A 14,806-nucleotide genomic window follows, 5' to 3' on the forward strand; every position below is an offset into this window, starting at 1 on the left:
AGGGCCAAGTTTTATGTTACTATACTTTAGAGAGTTACAGACTGCAGAGTCACGATACGTGAAATCTTTAACAAGAGACTGTTTAGTTAACAGACTTCTATTTAGTTTTACCTTTGTACTCTTGGTTTACCCTGTTATTTCCCTGTGAGTTTTCCCACTGTTAAATTATGAAATATAGTTGATCCCTAGTACCCGCTTGTTACATTTGGCATAGTCGGCAGGATGCAGTCAGGGATACAGATGCTGAAGACCAGTCCACTATGGGTACCCCAGGTCCAGTTTGCCATTGGGGGCAATGCTCAGTAATCTCCTGAAGTTCACGGGAGATAACATGATGTTGTGGGACTGGACTGAACTGGTCAGGAGCATGCTGCGAATGCAACGCGTTACAGGAGGAGATGGTGTTAATGTCACTAGACAGAGAGACCCGGTGTTCTGTGATGTTCCGCCTTTCACATGAGCGGGATACGTTTGAAAAAGTGTTTCAGGTTTTGGAGGAGATGCACGGGGACACCACTAACGTTGGAGAGTTGCACATGCGTTTTTTTGGTCACGTCCAGCGAGAAGGGGTGACAGTGATGCAATATATCAACACGTTGCAGGAGGTACATATGCACATTACAAAAAGGGAAGATGTGGGAATCATGGGAGTGGGGCCTCCTGATAAGATTTTGAGGGATCAATTTGAGTTGGGTCTTAGGGATTCACTGTTAAAATAGCCATTGCGAGAATGCTTGCGTGCTAGCCCACTTATGACCTTCTTAGAGGTGGGGGCAGAGGGGTTCCTAAAGGGCCAGTCACACTAAGAGATATTGCTAGCAATATCGCTATAACTTGTGGCGTTATAGCGATATTGCTAGAGATATCTCTGTGTGTGATACTTACCTACGACTGGCTCCCCCGCTGCGTATCGCTGATCGCGCGAGAACGTTCAGGACTGTTTCTCGTCGTCAGCTTCCTGCGGCGCTTCCTGCTGTGATGACGAGCGATGCGTGGACGCGGGCGGGAGGACGCAGGATCGCCGTGTCTGACAGGTAAGTAGCGACCCCCGTCCCCAGCGATGTCGCTGGTGAGATCTGCCTGTGTGGCAGCTCACTAGTGACCACTTAGCGATGTACCAGCAATCCTGACAGCGTCATATCGCTGGTCGGGATCGCTGGTACATCGCTAAGTGTGACAGTACCTTAAGAGAGCAGGAGCAGGGGGTGATGGCCCTGGCAGGGATGGTCCGTAGCTATGAAGTACCTACCCCTCCTGCAGCAAAGCTAGAGTGGACCCAAGAGATGTGGAAAGAGATACAAGAGATGTGGAGAGAATGGACCAGTCTCAGGAGAGACCCTTTTCTGGCTCAAGAGCCACTGAGGGAAGATTCCTCAATTTGAGACAGAAATGATACAGGATCTCTCCTTTCTACCAGGCCTCATTAGGGAGTGAAGCCCATTGTTGCTGAAGGGGGACTGATTTGTTTCAACTGTGGGAAGACTGGACATTACGCTTGAGGCTGTACGAATCAAAGACAGCCCTCACCGAGGTAGCCATTAAACTAATAGGCTCTGCGGCTGAGGGCCAGTAAGATGGAAGAAGGGAGAAGGAAGTGCCGAAAATATAGTTTCTGTGAACCCTACAGTCTGGGCCGAAGTGAATGGGTGAGCTGTTTACTGCTTGATCGACATTGGGTCACAAGTAACTACTCTGCCGGAAGCCTACATCAGACGACACTTTCCGGAGGTCTCGCGGCCAAATTGGGGATCAGTAATAAGACTAACAGCAGCCAATCAGTTGCCCACTCCAGTGGCAGGAGAGGTCTGGATGGAGATTAAAGTATGCGGGAAGGATGTAGGCTGCAAGGGGCTCGTGTTGGTCACAAGAGATGCCAGTCGTGGACCCGTAATGACTCTGGGGATGAACATGCTGAAGGAGATGGGACAACTACTGATTAGTGAGCCTCAGGGACCTTTCTTGAACCAATGGAGCCCATGAACCCCCAATGGAAGGTGTTTCAAAAGCTAATCCGAGCAGCTCAAGCCCAGGAAACTTCGGAAGATGGAAGAGTCTTGGGAAAGGTGATGGTGCCTGCGGCTGCAAAGATTACTTTACCACCTGGCCAGACAGTGCTCACGTTGCCTATTGTGAGCTTGTACTCCTCTGGAGGGAGTGGAGGTGCAGATCGAGCCAGCAGCGATGGATCAAATACCCCTTGGATTGCTCATCATTTGAACACTAGCCACAGTTCAAGACGGCAACATTGTAGTGCGGTGTGTCAACCTGGAGACCGAAAGTATCACCCTTTTCTCCAAGAGTGAGATGGACCAAATTCTGGGCATGCTGGAGAAGCTAATGCCACCCAAAGTAGTACAATTGGTCATTGTGCAAGGGGATCCCTGGACTCTAGCAGTTACAGCCACATCGGAGTCTCCGCCTGGCAGCCAGAAAAAAGGTTGTAGAATTTTAGAGCGGATGCAGAAAGAATTGATGGGACTGTCACCTCAACAAGTGCAGCAAGAAGAGGATGTACTGGAGCGCTATCAGGAAATGTTTGTCCGCCATGAAGATGACTTCGGTTGCACTCAGACCATCGCTCATGAAATTCCTACCTGGAGTGCCGCACCAATCAGGGAGAGATATCACCAAATATCCCCCCAGATGTACAAGGGGGTAAAGGAGAAGCTGGCTCAAGTGCTACAAAGTGGAGTAATACGAGAGAGTAGGAGTCCGTGGGTCGCTCCCATTGTGCTAGTCTGAAAAAAGACAGGACTCTGCGGTTCTGTGTCGATTATAGGTGGCTGAACGCCTGCACTGTGCAGGACACTTATCCATTACCCCGAATTGAGGAGTCCCTCTCTTCCCTGTGATGGGCAAAGTATTTTTCCACCCTTGATCTGGCCAGCAGCTACTGGCAGGTGCCAATGGCAGAACATGACCGGCCAAAAACAGCATTTGTACTGCCTATGGGACTGTTTGAGTTCAATCACATGCCCTTTGGTCTGACTAATGCTCCAGGGATGTTCCAACGCTTAATGGAGAGATGTTTGGGAGATTTGTATTTTGATGCTGCTTTGATCTACCTTGATGACATCATCGTCTACGTGCCCACATTTGAGGAGCACCTACAGTGGCCAGAACAAGTGTTGAGCCGGTTACAGAATCATGGCCTGAAGGTGAAGCCACAGAAATGTCATCTTTTCCGTAAGCAAATAGAGTGTTTGGGGTATATTGAGTCGAATGAAGGAGTAAGACCTGCATAAGAGAAAGTGGCGCCGGGGCGGTGCAAGAATGGCCCACTCCTAAGATGGTGGAAGATGTATGGGCTTTCTTAGGGATTACTGGCTACTACCGGCTATTTGTGAAAAACTTCACCCATATAGCGAACTGTGATGGTGTGATATGTTATGTGGATGTCATTTTTTGTATATTCCTATTTTTAACAATTCCAGTTATTTTCAAAGTGTTTTTCTTATTACATTGTAAGTCTACAGCCTCACTGTATCTGTCTCTTGATGACCCCCTGTAGTGCATTAATCCCTAAGGCTCTTTGTTCTCCTCTGGGAGGCAACTTGTTTGACTACCCCTGGACAAGGAAGGGGGTGGGGGGAAGAACGGCAGCTGGACAAGTCAGTTCCGGTAGAGACAAGATGGTGAAAAGGCTGCATTTCAGAGAGAAGGACCCATTTTTATCCTCTGGTGCTATAGTTTTGAAATCTCGTTTCCCTGGACATTTTATCCTGATACTGAACTGCATTCTTATTCTGGACTATCTTATCCTTTGTGTGGTGGACTGAATCTGGACCTTTTCGTATTTTTGCTTGAATAAAGGTCTTGGAATTGTTCACTCTTCGCTTGCTCTGTTGATTGTGTGATACCAGAGAAGGACCCCGTGACACAAACCCCTTGCTGGAACTGCCAAAGGGAGTGCTGGCTGGCTCGAAGAACCGGATCATCCAGTGGGTAGACTGGCAAGAGGAAGCCTTTGGAGCCTTGAAAACGGCCCTCAATGAGGCCCCCATACTTGCTTATGCTGATTTTTCACAGCCATTCATACTTCACACTAACGGGAGTCTACATGGCCTGGGAGCAGTCCTGTCGCAGGTACAAGGAGAAAAAGAATGGGTGATAGCCTATGCGAGCCAGTCCCTGAATGATTCAGAACGAAATCCGGACAATTATAGCTCTTTCAAGATGGAGCTGCTGGCTCTGGTATGGGCCATGACTGAGAAGTTTGCGGAGTACTTATCTAGTTCGGAGGTTCTGGTGAGGATGGACAACAACCCCTTAGCCCACCTTGAGAATGCAAAACTAGGGCCTTAGAGCAACGATGGGTGGCCCGCATGGCGAAGTATCAGTAGAAGATTTTCAATTTGGCCAATGCAGAGAATACTCATGCCGACGCACTCTCCAGGGTGACACACGAATGTCCTGGCCGTGACTGAGATGAGGAGCTTGAGGGAGAAGAGTTTCCTGGATTCCAAAACCTGTCTACCTCATTGGTGGCGACGCAGGGACAGATCGTGGAAGAGTCTGAAGACCAGGTCCTAGGACGATCCCGAGATGACTGGATCCAACTCCAACAAATGGACAAAGAGACTGCCCAGCTGCGACATTGAGTGGCATTGAAACAACTCCGGCCCTGCGGATTCTGGGACAGTTGGAAAGACTGCTTGAGAGATGGATTGTTGTATCAGAAAGTACAGCTGTTGTGAGAAGAGGGAGATACTTGGCAAGTAGTACTCCCGGAGAAATCGATCAAAATTGTGGCTACCAAGGCTTATGAGCAGGAGGCTCAGTTCGGTGCAGAGAAAACGTTCCAATGGCTACAGAAATTGGTGTATCACCCACAACTGAGGAATGCTGTGGAAGATTCATGTTAACAATGCAGAAGCTGTGAGCTGGCTAATCCCCCAGAACAGCAGGCTCCAACACAGACCATTGTGATCTCCGCCCCTGTAGAAGTATTGATGATTTACTACCTGACTATAGGACTAGTGCATCTTGGCTACGAACATTGTCTGGTGATGACCGACCACTTCACCAAGTTTTCTGGGGTAAGTTCAACTAGAGATCAGATCGCCGAATCAGCTGCACAGGCTATCTGTCGAGATTTCATCCGTGTGTACGGCTGCCGAAAAGGATCCACTCTGATCAAGGCACCTGCTTCCAAGTACGAGTTATGGAAGAACTGCACTGTTTGTACCAGATTGGGAAGTCCAGTCCTACTCCCTACAACCCTCAAGGGAATGGGGCCTGTGAACACTTCAATCGAACATTAATCCAGATATTGCATACTTTGGAAGAAAACCGGTAGATACAGTGGCCTGAGTTTGTGGCAGAGTTGGTGTGGGTGTACAACAACCGAGTGCACAGTATGACCAGGTTCACGCCGTACACCTTGTTGTTCAGGTGAAAATGACAAGAGATTACAGAGCTGGAACTGAACCCAGAGGAGGACTACCAGCGGACGGGGGTGTACTCTTGTGTTAAGGAACAACGGCACTGATTGCAGACTCTTCGTCGACTGGTGCAGAGTAAGTTTCTGGAACTTAAGCACCATGAGGCACCAGCTATTCACAGGACAGCTCTGAGACCCAGGGACCGAGTCTTGGTCCAGAATAAGCGGCCCAGGGGAAAATTGGAAAGCCAGTGGGAACAGACTCCACACTGAGTGGTATGACGGGTTGGTCCCAATGGACAGGTGTACGAAGTTCAGCCTGAACAGGAGGAGGAAGCACCCACTAGAGTAGTCCATCATAGCATGTTGCGGCCCTACTTGTCCAAGGAACCCAAAAGTGGGGAAGAGTTGAAAAAAACAGGGAGGTGCTCCCAGCTTCAGTCCCCGACTTCAATGAAGAAGAAGGAATGTTAGCTCCGTGCCCAAGCCTCAATGATGTGCCACCTACCCCCATTGGGGACATGAACACTTTGCCAACCACACTGGAAATCACTAAAGCAGCAGACCCACCAGGTAAGAGCATCCCTTTACCCCTAACTAAGCCTGTCAGAGCAAACCCGCTATGAGTGGGTCGCCCTCCCAGGGCTGTGGGGTACTCGGTACCGAGCCGGTCTCTCAGAGGGGATTGTCACAGCAGTGGTGACCCGGTCCATGGCCCTGGGCGCCCATGTAAAAGGGGTTGAGTTGGGAATAAAGTTTATAAGTAGTGTTGAGCGATACCACCCGATATTGAAAAATATCGGATCGGATTGGATCGGCCGATATGAAAAAGGTATCGGGTATCGCCGATTCCGATCCCGGAAGTCCCATTCAAGTCAATGGGACAGAAATATCGGAATTAAAAAAAACCCTTTCTTGCCTTGTACATCCTATTCCGGAGGGGAGAAGAGTGTGGGCGGTGCGTGGGCAGCATGTATGTAGTATATATGTATGTTGTATGAATGTAGTATATATGTAGCATGTATGTAGTATGTATGTATGTTGTATGAATGTAGTATATATGTAGCATGTATGTAGTATGTATGTATGCTGTATGAATGTAGTATATATGTAGTATGTATGTATGTTGTATGAATGTAGTATATATGTAGTATGTACGTATGTTGTATGAATGTAGTATATATGTAGCATGTATGTAGTATATATGTATGTTGTATGAATGTAGTATATATGAAGTATGTATGTAGTATGTATGTATGTTGTATGAATGTAGTATATATGTAGCATGTACGTAGTAGGTAGTATATATGTATGTTGTATGAATGTAGTATATATGAAGTATGTATGTAGTATGTATGTATGCTGTATGAATGTAGTATATATGTAGTATGTATGTAGTATGGTTTTTTTTTGTTTTTTTTACATTCAACACATTAGCTGGATGATGGGACTACTACTGTCCCATCATTGGCTAATGTGTCAATCACTGTCATTGTAGCAGGCATCGCCCGATGAGACTTGTAGTCCCATCGGACGATGCCTGCACACAGACAAGACCCCCGGCAGCCCCGCACAGACCACCGGCAGCCGGCACAGGCCCCCGACAGCCGGCACAGGCCCCAGAGAGGCCCGTATAGACCACCGGCAGCCGGCACAGGCCCCAGACAGGCCTGTCCAGACCCCAGAGAGGCCTATACAGACCACCGGCAGCCGGCACAGGCCCCCGGCAGCTGGCACAGGCCCCCGAGAGACCCATACAGACCACCGACAGCCGGCACAGGCCCCTCGAGAGGCCCGTACTGACCACCGGCAGCCGGCACAGGTCCCCGACAGCCGGCACAGGCCCCCGAGAGGCCCGTATAGACCACCGGCAGCTGGCACAGGCCCCCGACAGGCCTGTACAGACCCCCGAGAGGCCTGTACAGACCACCGGCAGCCGGCACAGGCCCCCGAGAGGCCCGTACAGACCACCGGCAGCCGGCACAGGCCCCCGACAGGCCTGTACAGACCCCCGAGAGGCCCGTACAGACCCCCGACAGTCGGCACAGACCCCCGCAGTCGGCACAGACCGCGCATCATGATGCGCACAGACCGCGCATCATGGTGACATCATTTCAGCAGCCAATCACAGCCACAACAGTGGCTCATTGCATTATGGTGACTTCCGATTCCGGTATCTGATATTGAAAAAATATCGGTACTCGGTATCGGAATTCCGATACAGCGAATATCGGCCGATACCCGATACTTGCGGTATCGGAATGCTCAACACTAATTATAAGTGATTCATGACGCCACCTGTGGTGTTCGGCAAGGGAGGTGTTAAGCCGACGCTGCAAGCAGATCCTCTGAGACAGATGGTGTAGTGCAGCAATGATGTTGTAGCCCTCCACAGGTAGGACTGTTGGTCCCAGGGAAGTGTAGTGGAATGTTTAGGAAGAGGGTGCAGTGTTTGGCACAGAGATGTAGCAGTGCTGAGGATGTTGCAGGAAGGAGGCAAGGACACAACAGGGTGCAGTTTCTTTACCTTTACTTGGCAAACACAGTCCAGGGTCCTGGTTACAGATGGCACAGTAGCAGGCTAGCCTGGAAGCAACTCAGGGATCTCTCTATCAGATGGATTGTGTAGTCTCCTTCCTAGCGCTGGCTTGAGGTATATCCAGTACTGTGTTACACTGAAGTTCCTCCCTCTTATCTTCTCTTAGAACTACCTCCTATGGCAGACAGCTGTAGCCCTCTATCTCTCTTGGCTTACCCGTTGCTGTTGTGCCTCCGAGTCTTAGTTGGGAATAGAGGATTTACAGCTTCCTATTCCTCTGGTTTCTGTTGCAGGACCTTCAGTATCCATACAACCGTGGAGACCAGGCTCCAGATCATGCGCTATCAGCTCAACCTCCAGCTTCTCTCCACACGTCTACACTCTTTGCCCTCCTCACACTAACTCCCCATTTCCCTTCCAGACCCTCAGAGAGCACTCCTCCCCCAATTCTGGTTCAGAGCTCCCTCTGCTGTCCTGGAGTGGGAACTGTGTTGCATGACATGGTTAACTGTTAGAGAGACCCTTCATTGCCTCCAAGCCTGACATCACCCTCCCTGGAGGAAGGCAATGCCACTGTGGCGACCATACTCCTGGGGGCACCACACGAGCAAGATCAGATTGTCTGACAGAGAATTATCCAAAAAGTCGGGAAGTGTGAATGACTGGGGAAGGAACTCTCACCCGTGGAATGGCAAGCTAAAGGAAGGCGGGGATGTAGAAGGGAGGACCGGGCTGCTACGGCTGCTGAAGCGTCAGGTGCGGAACTGCTGGGGCCAAACCTCCTGTTCCTGGGGGAAACGAATGCAGCCGGAGCAAGCCAGTAACCAGGGTGAAGAGGGTGTGGCCAGTCAGTGTGTGGTAAAATGGGTTGCGCGAATGCCGATGAGGTGCAGACCGTAACTGCTGTGAGGGGAGCGACAGGCCACAGCGTGAAAAGAAAGGGCCGCATAGTGAGGGACTCACCGAAATTGGCAGGTTCGCAGGGGAGCGTGTGACTGACGGAGCATCGCAGCACGAATGTCTGGGTGTCGAGTGATATTAAGAGAAGCACACACTGGGTTAAGCATTGCAGTGCAGCCCTTTAGGTCACGGTGGCTGCTCAAGGAGACCCACGCTGAGAGGAATTTTGTGGAGAGCTCTACTCTCTTACTCCACAGATACATAGTAACATAGTAACACAGTTATTAAGGTTGAAGGGAGACTTTAAGTCCATCTAGTTCAACCCATATCCTATCCTAACTTGCCCTAACATGTTGATCCAGAGGAAGGCAAAAAAAACCCATGTGGCAACAGTAAGCTTCACATTGGGGAAAAAAATTCCTTCCCGACTCCACATACGGCAATCAGACTAGCCCCCTGGATCAACGCAATATTAAGGAGACTAGTGTATATACCCTGTAATATTATACTTTTCAAGAAAGGCATCCAGTCCCTTCTTAAATTTTAGTAGTGAATCACTCATTACAACATCATATGGCAGAGAGTTCCATAGTCTCACTGCTCTTACAGTAAAGAATCTGCGTCTGTGAGTATGCTTAAACCTTCTTTCCTCCAGACGTAGAGGATGCCCCCTTGTCCCCGTCACAGGTCTAAGAGTAAAAAGATCATTAGAAAGGTCTTTGTATTGTCCCCACATATATTTATACATTGTAATAAGATCACCCCTAAGCCTTCGATTCTCCAAACTAAATAACCCCAAGTGTAATAACCTGTCTTGGTATTGCAGACCCCCTAGTTCCCTAATAACCTTGGTCGCTCTTCTCTGCACCCGCTCCAGTTCAGCTATGTCTTTCTTATACACCGGAGACCAGAACTGTACACAGTATTCTAAGTGTGGTCGCACTAGTGACTTATATAGAGGTTAAATTATGTTCTCCTCATGAGCATCTATGCCTCTTTTAATGCATCCCATTATTTTATTTGCCTTTGCAGCAGCTGCTTGACTCTGGCCACTAAATGTGAGTTTGTCGTCCACCCATACACCCAGGTCTTTTTCAGTGACTGTTTTGCCCAGTGTTTTACAATTAAGCACATAATTATACAACTTGTTCGTTCTACCCAAGTGCATGACCTTACATTTATCCCCATTAAAGCTCATTTGCCATTTATCAGCCCAAGCTTCTAGTTTACATAAATCCTCCTAAAATTGTCCTCCTCTGTATTAATTACCCTGCAGAGTTTAGTGTCATCTGCAAATATTGAAATTCTACTCTCTATGCCCCCTACAAGGTCATTAATAAATATGTTAAAAAGAAGTGGGCCCAAAACTGACCCCTGTGGTACCCCACTGCTAACCGTGACCCAGTCTGAGTGTGCTCCATTAATAACCACCCTTTGTTTCCTATCCCTGAGCCAGCTCTTAACCCACCTACACATATTTTCCCCTATCCCCATTGTTCTCATTTTATGTATCAACCTTTTGTGTGGCACCGTATCAAAAGCTTTTGAAAAGTCCATGTACACCACGTACACTGCATTCCCTTGGTCCAGTCCGGAACTTATCTCTTCATAAAAGCTTATCAGATTAGTCTGACAGGAACGGTCTCTTGTAAACCCATGTTGATATTGGGTCATAAGGTTATTCTTCTCCAGATACTCCAGTATAGTATCTCTTAGAAAACCCTCCAGGATTTTACCCACAGTTGAGGTTAAACTTACTGGCCTATAATTTCCAAGTTCAGTTTTTGTCCCCTTTTTGAATATTGGCACCACATTTGCTAGACACCAGTCCTGTGGTACAGACCCTGTTATTATGGAATCTTTAAAGATTAAAAATAGTGGTCTATCTATGACTGTGCTTAATTCCTGCAGTACTCGGGGGTGTATCCCATCCGGGCCCGGGGATTTGTCAATTTTAGTGATTTTTAGACGCCGCCGTACTTCCTGCTGGGTTAAGCAGGTGACATTTAATGGAGAATTTTATCCCTGATCATATTATCCGTCATGGGATTTTCTTGTGTAAATACTGTTGAAAAAAAGTCATTTAGCATATTGGCTTTTTCCTCATCCTCATCCACCATTTCACCCAGACTATTTTTAAGGGGACCAACACTATCATTTTTTAGCTTCTTACTATTTATGTAGTTAAAGAATATTTTGGGATTATTTTTACTTTCTCTGGCAATGAGTCTCTCTGTCTCAATCTTTTCTGTCTTGATTTGCTTTTTACAGAATTTATTTAATCTTCTGTATTTATTTAATGCCTCATCACTACCTACTTGCTTTAATTCTCTAAATGCTTTATTTTTATCTCTTATTGCGCCCCTTACAGCTCTATTTAGCCATAGTGGTTTCCTCCTATTTCTCGCATGTTTATTCCCATACGGTATATATTGTGCACAGGTCCTATTCAGGATGCTAATAAACGTCTCCCATTTTCTTTGTGTATTTTTATGTCTCAGGATATCGTCCCAGTTAATTGCACCAAGATCATCTCTCATCCGTTGGAAATTTGCCTTCCTGAAGTTTAGTGTCCTTGTAACCCCTCTACTACACATCTTATTAAAGGATACATGAAAACTTATTAATTTGTGATCACTATTACCCAAGTGACCCTCAACCCTTACATTTGATATGCGGTCTGGCCTGTTGGTTAATATTAGGTCTAGCAGTGCCCCCCCTCTTGTTGGGTCCTGAACCAGTTGTGAAAGGTAATTGTCTCTCATCGTTGTCAGAAACCTATTACCCTTGCTGGAACTGCAGGTTTCGGTTCCCCAATACCGGAGACTGCCCGCTGCCACCAGAAGAAGGACCGTGTGCTAGGCGAGGATGCCAGCAGACAATACACCGAACACCGCCGGCATTCTGCTACCCATGGGGCCTTCAGAGAGTGACAGACTGCGGAGTCACGATAAGTGAAACCTTTAACAAGAGACTGTTTAGTTAACTGACATTTATTTAGTTTTACCTTTGTAGTCTTTGTTTACCCTGTTATCTCCCTGAGAAGAGTTTTCCCACTGTTAAGTAATTAAATATAGTTGATCCCTGCTCTGCAGCATTTGGGTTACTGCATCCCAGTACCTACTTGTTATACGAATACTACTCCATCAGCCTACACCTGCTGTTGCTGATAACAAAGACAGGAGGCACCACTGATGGGAGTATTCATCAGCCAGAGCCTGCGCTATAAATAGCTTTGCCTCAGCTGATTATGCCATTTTTTCTTTAAGTTATTGAATTACCGATATTAGCTAAATACATGAACATTAAGCAACACAAGCACTGCACTAATTATATATGTCACTGAGATCTTCCTAACTATCTATTCTATGCATATATCTCTTCTACTCGGACGGGTCACACAGTGAATTTACTGTACTCGACTAATGAAATGTTGGGTTGTCAAGGAGATGCATGGTCCGTGTGGCGTGCACCCATTGACTTGCATTGGTGTGTCTCAGACGATATACGCGGCCAATTGCAGAATGCTGTAATTTTTTTCAGTCCGATTTGAGCTGATAAGAAAATCACAGATAAGCAGGGAATCATAGAATAACATTAGTCAGAGTGCAATCCGATTATTTTTATCTGATTATACTCGTTCGGTTTTCACGCAGATGAGTATGAACCCTAACAAATAGGTCTGGATGAAACCTGATTGATCTTGCTGAGTTAGGCCTCATTCAGACGTCAGGTTTTTTTACTCACATCTTTGCAATTTTGCTTGGACCACTCGGTCCACAATACATCATGGACATGAGGGCAGCTCCATAGTCCGTCACACGTATGAATACTATCAGCGCTCGCACGTGAAAAACTGACGTGAATGAGATCTTTTACCAGATTCAGCCAAGTTTATCTCTTTTATCACTTACCACAACAGCAGCTTCACTGCAGTGTAAGTTATTCTTTGTATCAGGAATATGGGAACCCATTAATATTTTATGAGCAGGATTATCTTTCTATATTTTGCATTTATTCTTCACATTTAAGCATACAGTAAGGATTTACAGATGATGAATTGCAAGAAACATAAACAATAATATACTAAAAAATATTGCTCAGAAAAATCAACTTTGCCTAAATTCCTTGTGAGTGTTAATGAGAATCAGCAGGTTGTCTGCAAGATAAAGATTAATGAGATGACTACTACCAAGTCCTTTGTTAATGCAGAAATATCAGCAAACACTGATGGGTGTCATTTATATTGGCAAGGTGGCACTAATTGGCCAGCATATACAGTTTTACAGTTTGGTAGGATCTTGTGAAATGGAAAAAGACAGAATATTTTCTCTGCACTAACTGCCAATGTGATGCCTCATTTCACCAGTGTTATTTCCATGATATTCGTCATTTATCAACTTGGTTCAATAAAGCATATACTCATTCTGGGAGAACTGAAGAAGATATAATGGAAAAGCTGATGCTGTCAATGTTAATGGATTGCATAGTGCTGGTCTAACAACCTATAACTGGGCTTAGGTGAAATAATGAAGAAGATATTTATTAGCTGAGTAGATAAAGATACTCTTATTTCTACATTTCAACATACAACATATACTGTATTATCAGATTCCAGTTGTCTTTGCTTTACATTTTCAATTAATTTACCTTGTGCTTATTATACCCTTTGATTACAAACATAGCAAGGTCCCTTGATGCCCGTAATGGTGCTTCATAAGCCATCCTGCCCATAGGAAAGGAAAATAAAGAGAAGGGGGATGAAAGGAAAGGAACGGTATATAGGTGTTATAGGTGGGAAGAAGAGATGTGGGAAGGATTGAGTCGAAAGTGCTCACATAGCTGAGCTAAGTGCTCTTGTGTATGAAAGAGTCACGGGAGACAGCTGTCATCTAAACGATTGTTCACCGGACCGGTATTTAATGTGAATGGGGCGCTTTAGTGTTCTAGGGGATAAATCTATTTCCATTAAACTCTCAGATAAGGGTGGAAATTGGGTAATAATGGGCACTAATGAAATATAAGCAATGTGTGGTACAAAGGACCAGATAGTAAGGCTAATGAATATGCAATGGGAGGCACATGGACCAGGACCATATAGACCATGATGGACCAAAGGGTAGCATCAGGGCACACACAACCTGGCCAATTTAGACATAATGGGAAACAACAGGTCCAGTATGGACAGGACAATATAAACGATGAAAAAGCAATGGTTTATTTTTGCCATTGGAAAATTATTTCTTGACTATAAAGGATTTTTTTTGCCTACATCAGCAATACAATATGGCCATCAAATTTCTATCCAAATTTAAGCCATGATCTCTTCCACATTTTGTTGACCCACCCAAGCTCATAAACAGTAAAATAGCATGTTAGTGCTTCAACTTATACATATGAAAGTTCTGAGAGTGAATAATGGAAGCAATGTTGTGTTGCTGTTGACGACAGAAAGATTTTTGCTAAGGAGGATGCTGAGGTGGTGGATAAGTGCTACCTGGTGTTGGAAGCTAATTGTGATAGTGGTGCTACAAACTGCCCTGGTTACAGTAGTACATTTCCACTGAGCAATAGAATGACTCTTTGGGTTATGAAAAACATTTACTGTCTCTGGACGTAATTATAGAAAAAAGGTAGAGTGCTCCCTGACACACAGAAATAATTTCAAAGAGTGAACCTCATTTTCCATGATGTGAAAGTACAGAGCAGAGTCTTCCTTCCTACATACTAACCCACCAGGATATTCATCTGTTCCTCTATGTGGGCCAGCCAGAACCTGGTTGGTTTATCCATTTGAGTGTTGTACTATTATAAGGGTTGGCCAGGGTGGTAGTCGTGGCCGAGGACTCCGGGGCAACGGTGTCCCGGCCTCCCCTCACATAGACATGACAGTTCTCTGTCAGTATACCTTGTTCTCCAGGTCCAACTCTTTCAGAGTCTCCTCTCTGCTGCAGGGGACTCTCTCCAGATGATTTCACACAAAC

The sequence above is a fragment of the Dendrobates tinctorius genome, unplaced genomic scaffold, assembly GCF_039654945.1.
Source record: "Dendrobates tinctorius isolate UK_male_01 unplaced genomic scaffold, ASM3965494v1 ptg000015l, whole genome shotgun sequence".
Classification (NCBI taxonomy): Eukaryota; Metazoa; Chordata; class Amphibia; order Anura; family Dendrobatidae; genus Dendrobates; species Dendrobates tinctorius.